This window comes from Bison bison, unplaced genomic scaffold (assembly GCF_000754665.1).
Source record: "Bison bison bison isolate TAMUID 2011002044 unplaced genomic scaffold, Bison_UMD1.0 scf7180017864289, whole genome shotgun sequence".
Lineage (NCBI taxonomy): Eukaryota > Metazoa > Chordata > Mammalia > Artiodactyla > Bovidae > Bison > Bison bison.
Window position 1 is genome coordinate 11,181,279 of NW_011494861.1, and position 5,339 is coordinate 11,186,617.

At 47.1% G+C, this 5,339-nt stretch overlaps 1 pseudogene; it reads left to right on the plus strand.

The window, feature by feature from the left end:
* Positions 1–1,739: 1,739 nt before the first annotated feature.
* On the plus strand, positions 1,740–3,603 carry LOC104996090 (annotated as a pseudogene).
* Positions 3,604–5,339: the final 1,736 nt, after the last annotated feature.

The following is a 5,339-nucleotide window of genomic DNA, read 5'->3' on the forward strand; positions in this document are numbered from 1 at the left end:
CAGGCCCCTCTGTCCATGGAGTTTCCAGACAAGAATACTGGAGTGGGTTGCCATTTCCTTCTCCAGGGAAACTTCCTGACCCAGGGTTGAACCCGTGTCTCTTGCATTGCAGGTAAAGCCCAGGAGAACCTGGGTGGAAGGTATATGGGAACTCTCTATACTAATTTCTCAACTTTTCTGAGGTCCTAAATTATTTTCCAAATAAAAACCAGGACACACACAATGGGGCATCACTACCCACTCACTATCTTTATTTTTTTTTCTTTTATTCTTTTTACTGGAGTATAATTGCTAGCTTTAAAAAGACCAAAATAGGGACTTCCCTGGTGGTCCAGTGCTCCCAGGGCATGGGCCCCTAGTTCAATCCATGGGCAGGAAACTAGATCCCACATGCTGCAGCAACTAAGAGTTTGCGTGCCCCAACTAAGAGTTCGAATGCCACGAGTAAGGATCCCACGTGATGCAACAAAGATCTTGTGCGCCACAACTAAGACCCAGCACAGCCAGAGAAATAAACACACGTTAAAAAGACCAGAAATCCCTAGTGTTAACCAGGAGGTAGAGCAACTGGAGGTTTCACACCTTGCTGGTAGAAACATAAAATATGTCAACTATACAAGAGCCACTTAGGAAAATGATCTGGCAGATCTGACAGTGTCAGTCATATTCCATACCCCACGTCCCCTAAACTCCACTGCACCCAGGTCTTCAGTTAAGAAAACTGGAAGCACAGAAACACACAGCCCTGAACATGCTTGCTGGTAGCAGCTCATCCACCAGGGCAAACCCCGCCCAGCGTCCACCAGCAGGGAAGGAAGCACAAGCTGAGTGGCGGGTTGGGTGCTGTTTGGGGGTACAAGGCCGTGAACTGCTGAAAGGAGCAGCACCCTGGAAGGATCTGGACCTCCTTATGCTGAGAGAACAAGCCTGATATGCAAGGGGGTGGACAGCAGGATTTCATTTACATAAAATCCAGAAACAGGCAAGACTCCAGTGAGTGGACGGGCAGGGAGGGGCGGCTGGGACTTTTCGGCTATACGTTTGTTGACTCATCCGACTGTACTCTAGAAATGGAAGCATTTCACTTTAAAAATCATACGTCAATAACCTTTTCAAAAGGTAGATAAAATTAATACATTAAAAAGCAAGAACAGGGACTTCCCCGATGGTCTAGTGGTTAAGACTCCATGCTTCCAATGCAGGGGGCACAGGATCAATCCCTGGCTGCAGAACTAAGATCCCACAATGCTGCGTTGAGAGGCCTCCCCTTCCCCCCCCCCCCAAAAAAAAGAAATAAATTAACACAACACTGTAAATCAACTACAACATTGTGAATCAACTATACTTGAATAAAATAAATGTTAAAAACCAAGAACACCCAGAATACTTCTGGAAAATCAAAGTCCTGAAGGGGTCCTCGCCTTACAGAGGGTAGAGCGTCTTCAGACCCGGAACTAGAACAGGGTGGAGCAGCAGAGGGCGGAACAGAGGAGGACACCCTGTGGACTCCTGGCACAGGGCGGCTCAGACTTCCCGAGGCAATTCCAGGTACTTTCCTAAGGAAGAACCCTGCCGCCCCCGGGACGCTGGGAACGCAGGGCCCGCGCAGCCTCGGTTCACCGCGCGGCCAGCAGGTGGCGGTGCTGCCGACCCCGACGGGCCGCAGCCGTGCTCCTCCTTCTGGCGACTCCCGGAGGCGCGGCTTCCTCCAGGTGCACGTGGAGGCAACTCTCCCCGCGATGCCCCGAGTAGCTGGTGACCCAGCAGCTGAACGCAAGGCTGGTCCTTCATCCATGTGCGCTGCCTCACAGCCTCCACGTGTACCCTCAGGCCAGAGTGGGAAGCAGTTACTAGGCTGCCTCTCTGAGCACGGGGTGGGAGTAACACCCCCTCTCCAGCCCTCGAAACTGCCTGTGCGGGAAACTGGAGCCCTGGACCACGGAGGGGCCTAGGGCTGGGGAGTAGGGAGCCGGTTCATCCAATACACTTTTTTTTTAGGGCGTTTGTAGCCAAAGATAAATCAACGATTAGTAAGGAGGAGCCCCATTTTCAGCAACGAGATGTTTTCAATCACTGGAAAGTCCTTCTTTCTCATTGAAAGGATGGAAAATCTGTATGAAATACGAAAGCTTCCTTTTAAATGCATGGCCAAAGTGAGAGAAAGAACAGGAGGGAAATAGCAAACCCAAATGCAATGAAATCAAAACCATAGGGCTTCGCTGGTGGTCCAGTGGTTAAGAATCCACTTGCCAATGCAGGGGACACGGGGTCAATCCCTGGTCCTGGAAGATCCCACATGCAGTGGAGCAACAAATCCTTCGAGACACAACTACTGAAGCCGGCGCCCCCAAGAAATAGTAACCCCAGCTCTCTGCAACTACAGGAAGCCCTCAGGCAGCAACGAAAACCCAGGGCAGCCAAAAATAATAAGCAAATAATTTTCTTAAAGGGGGACCATAAGAGGGGCTGAGCCCCAGGATGTGCCGTTGGAGGAGGGGGCAAGAGAAGGGGACAGGCAGGGAGGAGTGGACCCAAGCAGAATGTGAGGTCAGCTGTAGGTCAGGGTAGGGGGTGAGGCTGAGGACACCACTTATCAAGAGGGCAGGATTCTGTATTCATTCCCATTTCTCCCAGCCCGGTGGGGGCCTAGCACTTTAAAATAACTACATGTCAAATGAGCAGATTCTTCCTGTGAAGACGGCTGGCTACTCGGGCTGCAGGTTTACAGAGGAAGGAACTGGGGACACAGAATGAACAGGACAGCCCAGCTAGCTGACCCAGAAATGTGTCCTGGAGGATTAATCTTAATCATGACACTTCCAAGAAAACATCTGAGCATATTAGTATGAAAGGAAACAGACTTTTGACTCTAAGGAAACCAACGAAACTGTGAGATTTGGCATAATTTTTTGCACAAAAAGAAAAGAAGGAATTCCAGAGTTTTCTTCTGGTTTCACTAAGAAATCGCACAGTTGCCCATAAGAAATAATAGATGACTTACTCTTTTTCTTTTTAAAAAGATAAAAACAGTTCCACAGCTTTTGTTTTCATTTGACATAAGCATGATCAAAATCATGAATAAATGTTTTGAACCTGTGTCCATCAACAGATAAATGGATCTTGTCTCTTCTCTGCCATATCCTATCAGGGTTGAATTTACTCCCTGCCAGGTCTTCTCACCGGAGAAGGCAATGGCACCCCACTCCAGTACTCTTGCCTGGAAAATCCCATGGATGGGGGAGCCTGGTAGGCTGCAATCCATGGCATCACTAAGACTCGGACACGACTGAGCGACTTCACTTTCACTTTTCACTTTCATGCATTGGAGAAGGAAATGGCAACCCACTCCAGTGTTCTTGCCTGGAGAATCCCAGGGACGGGGGAGCCTGGTGGGCTGCCATCTCTGGGGTTGCACAGAGTTGGACACGACTGAAGTGACTTAGCAGCAGGTCTTCTCACAAGACTTTCAGGATCAAGTAATTCCAGGACAAGAAGCAAAAGCAGGATTGTCCCATTCCTCAATGGATTTAAATGAAAACTGGTAATAAAATCAGGTACAACTACAAGAGAAGACATTGGAGAAGAACCAGGCTGGGTCTATAAGGAGCCCCCATGGGAGGTGGCACAGATTTATGCTGTGTCAAGGTCACTTGCATCTTACTGTATCACTCTGAGAACATCACTACTGTTTGAAAAGCTGGATGAGTTTTAGTGGGAAATGATTTTTCTCTTTGCGTCAGTGTTTCTGCACTAGTGCTTTGGCTTAGTGATAAATATGTAAGACCTTTTGTTGGGAAAAAAACAACAGATGAAAGAATAAAGAAGATGTGGTATACGGAGGACTTTCCTGGTGGTCCAGTGATTAAGACCCTGAGTTCCCAGTGCAGGGGGTCTGGGTTTGATCCCTTTTCAGGGAACTAGATACCACATACTAGAGCTAAGAGATTGCATGCTGCAACCAAGATCTGGCACAGTCAAGTAAATAAATAAATATTTTAAAAAGAAAATGTGGTGTATATATACTCAATGGAATACTACTCAGCCATAAAAAGACTGAAATTCTGCAACTTACAACAATGTGGATGGACATAGAGATTACTATGCTTAGTGAAATCAGTCAGATAGGAAAAGACAAATACCACATGTTATTACTTATATGTGATGCCTTTTTTTGGCCATGAAGTTTGCAGGATCTTAGTTTTCCAACCAGGAATTGAACCTGGGTCCCCGCAGTGAAAGCACTGAGTCCTACCTAACCCCTGGACCACCAGGGAATTCCCTGTACATGGAAACTTCAAAATAAAACAAACTAGGGGATACATTTAAACAGAATCAGACTCACATATATGAGAACAAACTAATGGCTACCAGTGGGGAGAAGGGCAGGAGAGGGGCAAGACAGGAGTATAGGATTAACAGATACAAACTACTGTGTATAAACATAGATAAGCAACAGGGATTTACTGTACAGCACAGGAAAATATAGCCATTATTTTGTAATCACTTTAAATGGAGTAAATCCATTAAAGTGTTGAATCACTATGTTGTATACCTGAAACTAATACTGTAAATCAACCATGCAGCAGTAAAATAAACAATATGAGTAAATGTTTCAGATGCCTAAAAAAACTGTTTCACATTCCCAAGAATTTCTCACTTCGTTGATAATTTCTGGTTGAAGACACTTTGGAGCAGAGTAATGTTATATTCTTCAAGCATGATTCACCTCGTTGTTTCCTTGACTTTAATTTTGAATGAATCTCTTCTGCATCTCCTAATATGAGATTCATATACTCATCAAAAGTGCTTCCCTGGTGGCAGACGTAAAGGATCCGCCTGCAATGCAGGAGACCTGAGTCTGATCCCTGGGTCAGGAAGATCCCCTGGAGAAGGGTTATTCTTGCCTGGAGAATTTCACGGACAGAGGAGCCAACAGGCTACAGTCCGTCGGGTCGCAAAGAGTTGGACACGACTGAGTGACTAACACACACACATACTCATCAAAAGCAAGGAGATCGCCCTCTAACCCTAACCCTAGCCACATACTCACCTGTGGCTAAAGCCACACTTGAAGCCGAGATCTAGTTTGCAAGAATTTAAAGATGAGGTTGAGGCTTGCACTGTCACCCTTTCGTTCCTGGCCATGGAGTAGCAAGGTGGACACCCACAGAAGCCAGGCCGACTCATCACACTGAGGGATGTCAGCTCAGTGTTATCAGGGCAAAGCCCTGATTCAGGAGGCTGAATCTGCGGGGACATCGGTCCACTCTTGAAAGTCCGGGTGTCGCAGAGGTGCCTTTGTGCCACCTGCAGGCAGCCGGGGAGTGGGGGCAGCTTTA